Raw genomic sequence first — 12,874 nt, forward strand, 5'->3', positions numbered from 1 at the left:
AGAGAACAGCTGCTCTGCTAGAAGGATGATAGGTCCATTTTCTGTCCAATGGACCAGAGCACCTACTGTGTGTTAGAGACTATACCATATGACACAGTCACAATAGCAAGATAGACAAAGACCCCAACTTATGGGGTGGTGATTTTACTTAGCTCATGTCAACCATGTTATGTTACACTGGGTAATGACAAAGGACACAACTAACAAGGTATCTTAGTGAGGGTTTCTAGTCCTGCACAAACATCATGACCAAGAAGCAAGTTGGGGAAGAAAGGGTTTATTCGGCTTACATTTCCATACTGCTGTTCATCACCAAGGAAGTCAGGACTGGGGTCAAGCAGGTCAGAAAGCAGGAGCTGATGCAGAGGCCATGGAGGGATGTTCTTTACTGGCTTGCTTCCCCTGACTTTCTCAGCTTGCTCTCTTATAGAACCCAAGACTACCAGCCCAGAGATGGTCCCACCCACAAGGGGCCCTTCCCCCTTGATCACTAATTGAGAAAATGCCCTGCAGCTGGATCTCATGGAGGCATTTCCCCAACTAAAGCTCCTTTCTCTGTGATAACTCCAGCTGTGTCAAGTTGACACAAAACTAGCCAGTACACAAGGTATGTGATGTTTTTCTTCTGTCTGCAAATATTGAGCTTTCTAAAAAAAAAAGTTCTAATTTAATTTATTTTTTTTTCTTATTGACTTTACATTTCACTAACTGCCCCCTCCAGGTCACCCTCCCCAGAATTCTTCCCCCATTTCCTCCTTCTTTTCTCCTCTGAGTGAGGAGGACTCCCTTGGGTATACCCCACCACCACCCTGGCACTTCAAGTTTCTATGAGGCTAGGTGCTTCCTCTCCCACTGAGGCCAGACAAAGCAGCCCATCTAGAACAAAATATCCCAAGTAGAGGCAACAGCTTTTGGGACAGCCTCCATTCCAGTTGTTCAGGGTCCATATGAAGACCAAGCTGCACATCTGCTACATACGTGCAGGGATCCAAGGGTCCAGATGAGTCGACTCTGTCAGCCTCCCTGTGGAGTTCCTATCCCCTTTGGGGCCTGCAATCCTTCCTCCTCATCTTCTGTAAGAGTCCCCAAGCTCCATCGATGGTTTAGCTGTGGGTGTCTGTATCTGTCTGTATCTGCTGGGTGGAGCCTCTCAGAGGATGACATGCTCCTAACTACAAGCATAACAGCATATCATTAATAGTGTCGGGGATTGGTGCTTGGCCATGAGATGGATTGGTTCCCTCATTCTGTGTTCTATCCCCTGTGCCTGTGTTTCCTGTAGTCAGGATAACTTTGGGGTTGAATGTTTTGTGTCTATCACTCCACTGGGGTTCCCATCTGGCTACAGGAGGAGGTGGCCTCTTCAGGTTCCACATCCCCAATGTAATGAATCACAGTTAAGGTCTCCCCATTGATTCTTGGGTACCTCCCTTATCCTGGGTCTGTCTCATCCTGGAGATGCCCTCCACCTCCTCACCCCCATCAGTTGCAAATTTCCATTCATTTTCATGGCCATCTACCCATCTCTCCTGTCCTTCCCCATATCTGATTCTGAACCACCACAGTCCCTTCCCCTTTCTTCTCCCTTCCAGTTCCCTCCCTTCCCCCTTCTAAGTGAGATTCGAGCTTCTTTACTTGGCCTTTCTTTCTTGTTTAGTTTATTTAAGTCTGTGGAGTATAGCAGGGTACCTATATTTTATGGCTAATATCTACTTTAAGTGAGTACATATCACGCATGTCCTTTGGGGACTAGGTTACCTCACTCAGGATGATATTCTCAAGTTCCATCTGTTTGCCTGCAAAGTTCATGATGTCTTTATTTTTAATAGCTGAATATTATTCCATTGTGTGGTAGATGTACCACATTTTCTTTATCTATTCTTTAGCTGAAAGGCATCTGGGTTGTTTCCAGATTCTAGCTATTATTAGTAAAGCTGCTACGAACGTAGTTGAGCAAGTGTTTTTGTAGAATGCTTGAGTGTCTTTTGGGTATATGCCCAGGAGTGGTATAGCTATGTCTTGAGGTAGAACTATTCCCAGTTTTCTGAGAAACTGCCAAATTGATTTCCAAAGTAGTTGTACAAGTTTGCACTCTCACCAGCAATGAGGATGTGTTCCCTCCCCTTGTTCTACATCTTCACCAGCATGTACTATCTCTTGAGTTTTTGATCTTAGCCATTCTGATGGCTATAACATGAAGAGTTAGAGTTGTTTGATTTGCATTTCCCTGATGGCTAAGGACTTTGAACATTTAAGTATTTCTTAGCCATTTGAAATTCCTCTGTGGAGAATTTTTGTTTAGTTCTATACACAATTTTTAATTGGGATGGTACCTAGTTTCTTGAGTTCTTTGTAAATTTTGGATATTAGCCCTCTGTCAAATATATTGTTGGTGAAGATCCTTCAATATTGGTCCTATTGACAGTGTCCTTTGCCTTATAGAAGCTTTACAGTTTCATGAGATCCCATTTATCAAGTGTTGATTTTAGACCCTGAGCCATTGGTGTTCTGTTCAGGAAATTGACTCCTGCACCAGTGCGTTCAAGGGTACTTTCTACTTTGTCTTCTATGAGATTTAGTGTGTCTGGTTTTATGTTGAGGTCCTTGATCCACTTGGTCTTGAGTTTAGTGCAGGTTGATAAATATGGATCTATTTTCATTCTTCAGCATGTACACATCCAGTTAGTTTAACACCATTTGTTTAAATATGATTTCATTTTTCCATTGTATGGTTTTGAGTTCTTTACCAAAAATCAATTATGCATAGGTGTATGGATTTATTTCTGGGTCTTTGATTTTATTCCATTGGTCAATGTGTCTGTTTCTGTACCAATACCTTGCAGTTTTTATCATTATTGTTCTTTAGGTCAGGGATGGTGATTCCTCCTGAAGTTTTTTTATTATTCTGGATTGTTTTGGTTATCCTGGGTTTTTTTGTTTTTCCATATGAAGTGGAGAATTGCTCTTTCAAGGTCTATAAAAAATTGCTGGAATTCTGATGGGGATTGCATTGAGTCTGTAGATTGCTTTTGGTAAGATGGCCATTTTCACTATGTTAATCCTACCTATCAATGAGCATGGGAAATCTTTCCATCTTCTGATATCTTCAATTTCTTTCTTCAGGGAATTGAAGTTCTTGCCATACAGATCTTTCACTTGCTTAGTTAGAGTTACACCAAGATATTTTATATTATTAGTGTGTATTGTATTGTATTGTATTGTATTGTATTGTATTGTATTGTATTGTATTGTATTGTATTATATTGTACTGTACTGTATTGTATGGTATTCCAGATTTCCTGGTTGCTTTGTGCCAGGAATTATTTTAGAGTTAACATTTCTTTGACTGACACATCAATTTCTTCTATTGTATCTTCTAGGCCTGAGATTTTTCTCTCCCATCTCCTGTGTTCTGTTGGTGATGCTTGCGTCTGTTGTTCCTGTTCTCTTCCCTAGGTTTTTCATCTCCAGGATGCCCTCAGTTTGTGTTTTCTTTATTGCTTCCATTTCCACTTTTAGGTCTTGCACAGTTTTATGTATTTCCTTCACTGTTTAATTGTATTTTCCTGTATGTCTTTAAGGGATCTATTTGTCTCCTCTTTAAAATCCTCTATCTGTTTGATTGCATTTTCCTGTATTTATTTATTAATAAAATAAGGGATTTTTATTGATTTCCTCTTTAAAGGCCTCTATAATCTCTATAAAGGTTGATTTAAGATCATTTTGCGTGTGTGTGTGTGTGTGTGTGTGTGTGTGTGTGTGTGTGTGTTTCCATTGTGTTTATGGGTCAGGAGCCTCAGGTGTCATGAAGGTGGACAGAGAGGTACAGGCGAATGGAGGTCTCCCTGGTGTAGCAGGCTGCTCAGGGCAGCTTGGCATGGCCCAGAGAGCTCAGAGCAGGGAAGATGGGTGGAAGGAGGGAAACTCCCTGTATGGTTCAGTTGTCTGATGGAGGCAGAGGAGAGGAGGCAAGAGAATGGAGGTCTCCCTGGAATAGCAGACTGCTCCACAAATACTGAGTTTTATTGAGGACAAGAGAACACCAAAGTGAGTAAGTCTGTATTATGGACTGGCTTTGTAGCTAGATGGAAATTTCTATGCCAGACATTTGCATGGCAAGCCTCTGCCTTATAATTAAGACTAGCTTTGGTGTCATTTCATTTGGTCAATGTCTGTTTTAAGATGATTGACATCTGGTTTAAAGTTAAGTAGACAGGTCTGCAGATGGAACCAAGCCATCTGTCTAACACACATGCCATGCCACATGTGTAACTGTAGAAGCAAGGAATGGCTATTGCCAGAGCTACTTGTTCTGGGAAGCAATAACTATATGCTCCTGAGATGGAGTTAACCATAGGTTTTGCTTTTACTTCCTCTGTCTTCTTAGAAATGTGTTTCCAAAGATATCTATCCCCAGATATAATATAGATCTTCATTATCCATATACATTTCTATACATATTTGTTCATAGGATTCTGATAAATAAACGTGAGCACCTTATTCTTAAAGGGAGACTCCCTTTTGTCCTCTTTGGCTTGCTTCTGCATGGTGCAGGAAAGTGTGCCTTCACTGGACTCCAGTGCATTTTTCCACGATTAAGAGAACATCCACTCCCACATACAGATAGGAGGAATTCTTAGCACCCTAAGGTAGAGAATATAAAGCTTTGGCTAACTCTGCTTTTAGTGGCACAAGACCATATCAGAGATCTGGAGATTCAGGTAAAGTCCTCAAGTGTAGGATCTTATCCATACAGCACATGAAAAGTACAGCTTCAGAAGGCACGCCTGTTAGAATGTGAACCCACAAATTCATAACTGTAAAGTCAGTCCATAAGTTGTCTAGCTGCCCACTGGACAGTTGCCTTGACACAGACATGGGGAATATCCTTGCCTTTGGGACTCCTGGCTTCTCCTTCAGCAAGTCTGAATACTGTCTTACACAGCTGTCTTAACTCAGGTTACAAGAAATAAAAAACCAGGGTGAAGCCAGGCAGTGGTGGCGCATGCCTTTAATCCCAGCACTTGGGAGGCAGAGGCAGGCGGATTTCTGAGTTTGAGGCCAGCCTGGTCTACAAGGTTAGTTCCAGGACAGGCAGGGCTACAGAGAGAAACCCTGTCTCGAAAAACCAAACCAAACCAAGCCAAATCAAAACAAAAATAACCAGGGTGAAATAAATTAACTTCCTACCAGTGATAAAAACGATTAGCCACAGATCAATATGCTACCCAATATGGGTCCTAAGGTAGAAAGTTCTCACATGGTGAGGAAGGAACAGGGTTTTCTTGAATCTCTTAACTTCCTGTAAGGACACTAATCCTGTGGGACCAGATGTATGTCATGGCCTCATTTATCTCTATCTCCAGATAGGCACTAATTTAAGTTACTTTGGGAGGAAGTCTTCAAAATGACTATTTGTAGGATACATAATTCAACCCATTTCAGTAGCATTAGATAATTACCTAAAGGGAAATATTCAAATGAGCTATTTGTGTGTGTGTGTGTGTGTGTGTGTGTGTGTGTGTGTGTGTAAGCCTCAATGACTTTTAACCCTGTTTTTGAGACAAGTTCTCCCACTTTACTCACTTGTTGGACTGTGAGTCCAGTAAATCCTAAGATTTTTCTGACTAACTCTCCACTGGAATTACAGGCACATGTCATGTATGTGGGTGTTGGTAATCTGACCTCAAGCTTGCTCAGCAAGCACTCTACACACAAAGCCATCTCCTCAGGCCCCTCAAAGGAATATGCATAACAGAATGTCAGCCTGGTACCTAATCTCTTTTATTCTCAGCATCCTTTCTGAATGATCACACATTCCTCAATAACACTCATCACTACTTGAGAGGTGCCCATGAACTTGAGGTCAATCCAGACTTGGAGTAAAGCCAGTTTTGCTGTGAAGTATTGCTCTCTGTGAGTCAGAGGACAAGGAAATGTCCTCTTAGGCAGCGGGTGGTCACAAACACAGGTCTCAAACACCATCATTCACTATTGTCATATTACCTTGCATCCTCTGTTGTTAGAGCTTTACACAGCTTTAGAGGCTGCAAGTGTGGGAGTAGATTCTAGGCAAAACAGAACTATGTAGATTCCTATGCATCAATAACAGGTCGAGAAATCATATCTTAGGACAGTGTTGAAGTGCAGATAGTGTCTGCTCACCATTAGATCTTACACCATAGCAGCAGGGCCTCAGTTCATCAGCTATGACTCTCAGGCTGGAAATTTAATGTTCCAAGTATATCTAAGTTCCTACTTCTTCCATTGGCCTAGAAATCCAAGTAAAATGGAAACCAAACTAAATAGGAAGTTCTAGAAGTGTTTTTATTGGGTCACATTGGAATCTTGATATCCTTAGAGGCTGAGCCTTGACAGCACCAGTCCCAGAACATATGAAGGCTAGACAGTGGCTGAATATTTAGGCTCTGTAGCATTATTTTAACTGCACAGTATCATTCTGTAGCCATTATACTCAACTGTTGCTAAACCCATTTTATTTTCCCTTTAGTAGACTCCTATGGGGTGCCAGGAACCAGTCCATTGTCCTTTATCCCCAGACTGCAGGCCTTTGTTTGACCTCACACAGGGCTTGAATATGACCTAGGAAGTATTATCATCACCCTATAAAATAAAATTTGCATATAGGAGAAGCTCTTGGGTTGCAGTAGCTTCCAGAGTACATCATCCCACATGTCCTTTCTAACTTCTGGTCTAATATTGTCAGACTTAACTCCATCATGGACAGAAAATGTCTGCATTCATTATCAGGGTAGTAAGGAACTAAAATAATATAACTTGAAATTTGGAGTGGTACAACAAAACACAGTTCCAAAGAAAGATATCATTTTTTCCATGTGTGTCAAAAATCTAATGTGGATTGGTAGGAGGAGCCTGGGGAGGGAGCTCTGTCACTCAGGTGCTGAGACTCTTCTATCTTCTGGCTCCAGCCTCCTCTGGGTCCTCTGAGCTCTCGGCCACTGGTAGAGAAATGGAAAGAAGAGAATTCAATCAAGAAGGTAGGAACTGTTGTAAGGTAAGTGTATTCCCTGGGCAGAAGGAAACCCAGACACCAAGTGTCATCATTCTAGGCCCCACAACTTTACTCAGCAGAGGTCCCAGACTCTCCTTGTTTCTTCTCAGCAGAGAAATCTCACTGAACTGCTTTTGTCTACTTGGCATTGAACCACTCTTAATTGCAAGTGCTTCAGGGAGAGAGAGAGAACCTGGTATGTCATTTCCTAAGATGAGACATAGATTCTGCCAGCCGAAGCGGGTGAGGCAAAGAATGGATCCATTGTATCAATGCTAAGTCTGTTATTAGACTACACCTCATCAATACAAAGTCTGTGATTAGGCTATACCTCATCAATGCAAAGTCTGTGACTAGACTACAGTGCTCTATCCCAGGTAAAAAAGATTTGGGAAAAGACAACACCAACTATGGCATTAATGATTCACTCACGGCCAGCACTGAACCCAGTCCTCTAAGGGGCTTTAGTAGAAACAGCCTGACCCATTGCACAGAGATGCCCTGTGGTCACACCCCATCTACTAATTTGTAGGTGTGTAGAGAGCAGCAGTCAAAGTTGGGTGTTCTCATCTATGGCTCTTCACCTTATGTTTTGAGACATAACCCCCCCAGAGATCCCTAAATGTATAGACTTGACCGGGCAATGACATGCAGATATCCACCTATCTTTGGCCCCTTAGAACTGAGTTTACAGTGTGAGCCACCATGTTGGGCCTTTTACTTGGGAAATGGATGGTACTTCTTTAATGCCTCTTGGTCTTCACAGCAACCCACTAAAGAGTGCCATCCATTTCTCCATTTGCATCTCAATTCAGAGGTTACAGGGCTAGCTGGGAGTGCCACCCACAGCCTTGCTGGCTTTCTCACCTGCTTTGCCTGCTAGCAGGGGCCACACTCCTCACCACTTCCCTAGGAGAAGGCAGCATCTCCAGAAAGCAGGCTGTTATGCCTGACAGCTGGGATGAGTTTGCAGTAGGCTTTGCCTGGCAACACCCAAGATTGCTCCCAAACGGTGTTCTCCTGGCTTTGTCTGGGGAAACCTAATTGCTGCAATTGTGTTATAAAATTATCACTTTACCCATGCAAATGGGCCAGAGCGGGCTGGTTGTCTATTCCTGCGGTTGTCCCAGATTATTAAATGAGCAGCTGGTTCCAAACACGTTTGCAGCAGGCTAATTCAATGGCTGCGTGTGCTTGCATATTCATGGCTCCGAGTTCCCAGTCCAGGCTTGCAGGACCACTCCAATGGGGCTCTAAAAGTTAATTTATCTTGACAATTTAAACAAATATACTCCCCGGCTTTAGTGACTCCACCAGATTTCAGTGAGTGTCTTGGCAGGAAGAGGAAGCCAGGGATGGGTGGGTGGGTGGGGGTGATGTTTGCTCTGGGACTCAGGTTCATGTTCAGCTTGAGGAAGATGCCACCATAGAAACTGGCAGACGCAAGAGCTCCTCATGGGTGAGGCTGCTCCCAGTTGCTGACTTCAAATTTTGTAACTTTGGGCAAACTACTTTTAGAATTTATTTGATTAGCATAGGGGTACTCAATACAAGATCAACTCTCTTCATGAATAAGTGTGGAAGGTATCACTGTTGATTGTCAACAGTGTTGCAGAGTAGCTCTCTGGCATCTTGCCTTCCTAATTTGAAACTCTGCTGCTTGATTGGCCCTTGCCCCTGACCTCACAGTCCCTGAGCCCACGGCTTCAGTTCTACAGTCTGACCCTTTGAGAATCTTAGAAATCATGTACTTTGCATCCCTGTAGCAGGTTTGTTTCCTTTATCCTAAGGTGCTCAAGGCTTATCTGCATTATCTCCTATTGTGGAATTCCATTCTTCTTGAAGGCTGGCTAGTATTCCAGTGCAGGTATCTATCACATTTCCTTAACCTAACCATATAAGGATGTGAGCAGATTATGTCTGTTTGGTTATTACGGATATTGCTGCACTGAGCATAGAAGCACAGACTGCTCCCTGAAACTTGATTGCTTTTCTTCATGGTAAAAATCCACGGAGGTAGAATTGCTGGGCCATACACTAACTCCATGTTTAACTCTTTGGGACATGTCCTCCTTTCAATGCCAGCCTCATATGTAACCAAAGTCTTAATTTGATTGAATCAATGGTTTGTGGCTCGAAAGTACCTAGTCTGTTCAACTTAGCCACCATGATGGGTGAGAAGCAGCGTGTATCAAGAAACCTTCATGTGGCTGCTATGTGCTCCTCTGCAGACCACCAGTTTGTTAACATACAGATCCTGGAGCCTAATTGTGCTAAATACTAAAAAAGAAAACCTTGGCATTTGTCTAACCTGGCTGTGTCTCAGTTTCCTCATCTGCAGGGCAAAGACTGTACTAACTATGTCCTAGAGTCATTGTGAAAATTAAATGCTGTGCACACATTTCACTTTAAATAGGGTTGTCTCTGGTACAGAGAAGGGGTCTTTCTAAACGCGGAGATAGACTGACAACTAGGGTTGGTTTCTCTTCTCTCTCCTTCCGTCTCCCACCCTCCCTCCTTTCAACCTCCTCCCTTCCTTCTTCTTTGGTTTCTCCCTCTTTCTCTTCTCCCTCTCTTCACTTCCTCCCATGTCTATTCCTCCCTCTGAGAGGCCAAACCTAGTCCATCTTGGGACCAGCCTTCATTTAAAAACAAGCAAACATACAAAAACAAACAAACAACTGCAACAACAACAACAACAAAAAGAGCCTGAGAACTTGACCTGCAGCTGAACCCAAGCCACATCCAAGTTCCAGGAAGAACCACATAGGTTGTCTCTGGCCCATACCCCACAGTGACTCCCTAGCTACCCCCACCCTAGCGATCAAGATTAGTCTGGGAGTCCCAGAAGTCCTTTCAGACCGTTTGTGTTTGTGATGGTTCATGGTTTTGCAGTAGAGCACCCACCTGTCAGCTTACAATAGTCATTCAATTAGATGCTTTCCAGACTGGAAACTCCCTCTCTTGCTTGTCATTTATTATAAAACCTTGTCCTGCTAAGGTCTCAGGGTTTCACCTTCCCATCCCACTGTGTCAGGGTCAGCAGTGGGCTTGAATAAAAAGACTAAGGTCTTTGATTGCATCAGAATCGACTCGTTGGTGGTCTTTTGGGGTTCACAAGTGCTTTTTGAATGGGTACAACACCTCCTTTTCTTTGTCTTCCCCCTACCTCTTCCTTCATTTTTTCCCTGTCTCTTCTTTCCTCCTTCATTCTCTTCCTTTCCTTTCCTTTCCTTTCCTTTCCTTTCCTTTCCTTTCCTTTCCTTTCCTTTCCTTTCCTTTCCTCTCCTGTGTCTCCCTCTGAGTTTCTGTCTTCCTCTGGTATTCCTAGGGGACTTCTCTGCCTCTGTCACTTGTAAAGACAAAGACACTTTGCTATAGGTTGTGGGTTTGTTTTCCTACTTCTCAGCTCAAAATGAAATAGCAGAGGAAACTCCCCGATTTTCCTAATTTTGTGCAGTCCAGTGCATGAAAAAGTTGACATCTTTTCCCTACAAAAGATCAACAGAAGAAACATATGTGTGAAAATAAGACAACTCACACATCATATATAACAATCTCAGAACATGCTGTACTCTCGGAAAAGTTCTGGATTGCTGCTTGTAAAGGACCAAGTTCTGCTGCTGTCACAGGCTCAGCCTCTCCTGAGGTCCATATGAGGAGCAACTGCAATGGTTGGCATTGTGACCACTAGAACCAGATGACCACGACACATCTCTGTGTTCCTCATGCTCAGGTTTTGTATCTGCAATGTGTGGACAAGGATATGTCTTACATCCTAAGGTGGTTAAGAGAAATGAGCTCAGGCAGTGGTGGTGCACGCCTTTAATCCCAGCACTTGGGAGGCAGAGGCAGGTGGATTTCTGAGTTCCGGGGCCAGCTTGGCCTGGTCTACAGAGTGAGCTCCAGGATAGCCAGAGCTATACAGAGAAACCCTGTTTTGAAAAACCGAGAGAGAGAGAGAAAGAGAGAGAGAGAGAGAGAGAGAGAGAGAGAGAGAGAGAGAGAGAGAGAGGAGCTCACATAAAGGAAGCGCTCAGTACAACACCCAAGTTATCAGGCAAAATTAGTCCATTCCACCATCATGCGAGGCATCACAGAAAGCAGCAAGGTAGCTGTTCAAACACAAGAAGTGTCCAGCACCTACAAGATCCAGCCACTGTCCTCTAACTCTGGTCTAACTACAGTCAAATGCTTCTGCCACCAACAGACTATGTGATCTCCCTGAGCAAAGTCTTCAACTCTTTAAACCTGTCTCAGTTTCTTGTCTACAGTAGGAAATTCATAGTAGGAGTTACTTGTGGTGGGTGCTATGAAGGATGAGGGAAGTTATATGGATTCACTAGGGCAAAGACTGACATGAGAGCCAATCATAAAGGCGAGCTTCCAATTGCTATACTGTATATACTTCTGCTGTGTGCACGGCATGTGGAAGACTGACATCACCTATATTCTAGTCTTTCCTTAAGAATACCCCGACTACCTTTCCTATTTCACGATGCTCCTCTTCTCTTCAAATCAACACACCTGGGGATGTTCCAGATGTTTGTTCAAAGTAGAATCCATGCTTGCCTGGCTCCCTCAGCTCCAGCACCAGCTGGGCTCTACACAGACTCAGAGAACTACTTGCCCCAAGGATATAGAGCAGACAGAGTCCAGGGAGGCCATGTAAGAGTAGAGCAAGGAGTGTAGGAGAGAATCGCCCCTCAGTGTCTGGCCCGCTTTCTGCCTTCCCTCAGGAGAATCATAAATCACCTCCTGTTACTCAGGGACCACGGCTGCAATACAAATTAAATTCACAGCCTGTATTTTAGATCCTATATTGTTTGGCTTAAACTGGGATTTTTTTTTCACTCTGATAAATAGGCCATTTTAATAACATTCCCAGCATGACAAAGAGTTGGGAGAAAATACACATGGCTCTGCAGGTGCAGGAGTCCCCAGGCACTGGTGAAAAGCCAGCTTGGCACAGCTTTTTCCCTCCCAAGAGTGACTCACACTTACGTAGGAAGGAGTGTAGAAAAGAGTGTGTGAAACTCAGAGCCTCAGGGGATCCTGATATCTGAGTGTGGGAAGCTTCTGGATTTATACCCACAAGGAAGGGAGGCCAGGGGGAGGCGGGGCAAGAACAACCCTGGCAATACTTCTGCTGGCAGGTGCCACCCCTGGGGAGGGGAGCACTCAGGCCTAAGCTCTACTTTCTCCATTCTCTCTGGGGCTTCACATAGGCACTGTCACAGATAGCAGAGAGGTGGAACGTCCTCTGATTGTGAGCCAAGCCTCATATAAGCATCCGAGGAATCACTCCTCCTATTTATTTTTATTTTCTTCATTTTTCCTCTCTAATGACTGTAGATGTCTTTGACATTAACACATGCAGATTGGCTACTGCTCTGTGCTGGGCTCTGCAGGGGATACAGAGGCAAGTAAGACTAAAGCCACTGCACTCTCAAGCTAGCAGGGAAGACCAAGGGGAGACCCAGAAAGGAGAGTTCAAAACCTGCTCACCTGGAACCTGGGTCCAGGCACTGTGCAAAGGCTCAATCAGCTGCTTTATAATTATTAGTCAAGCGCCCAGGGTGTGTCAAGAACTTTTGTTTCTGGTGCCTGAGATAAAATAATGAGCAGTGTGAGGGCCCTCTCTACAGCTGTGAAATGTATTCTGTAGGATAGTAGCTGTGAGCAGGGAACCAGACAATAAATAAATAAACAAAGAAGCCTAACATCTCTGCAGGTGATGACTAACAATGCAAAGGAAGCCAGGGGGACAGGAGTGGCTTATTTTGGCAGGTAGAACTATCTGGAGAAGAGCCTGCCACGAATGAGGGGAAGAGACTTCCA

General features: G+C 43.7%; 1 long non-coding RNA gene across 1 annotated transcript in view; it reads right to left on the reverse strand.

The window, feature by feature from the left end:
* LOC110316671 overlaps nt 1-11,693 on the reverse strand; it is an 81,666-nt gene extending 69,973 nt beyond the window's left edge. Inside the window, exon 1 of the long non-coding RNA XR_002380283.1 lies at nt 11,517-11,693. This is a non-coding gene — a long non-coding RNA (uncharacterized LOC110316671). The remainder of the gene's footprint in view (nt 1-11,516) is intronic.
* Between the last annotated feature and the right edge of the window lie 1,181 nt (nt 11,694-12,874).

Source organism: Mus pahari, chromosome 1 (assembly GCF_900095145.1).
Source record: "Mus pahari chromosome 1, PAHARI_EIJ_v1.1, whole genome shotgun sequence".
In the NCBI taxonomy this organism is placed as follows: domain Eukaryota; kingdom Metazoa; phylum Chordata; class Mammalia; order Rodentia; family Muridae; genus Mus; species Mus pahari.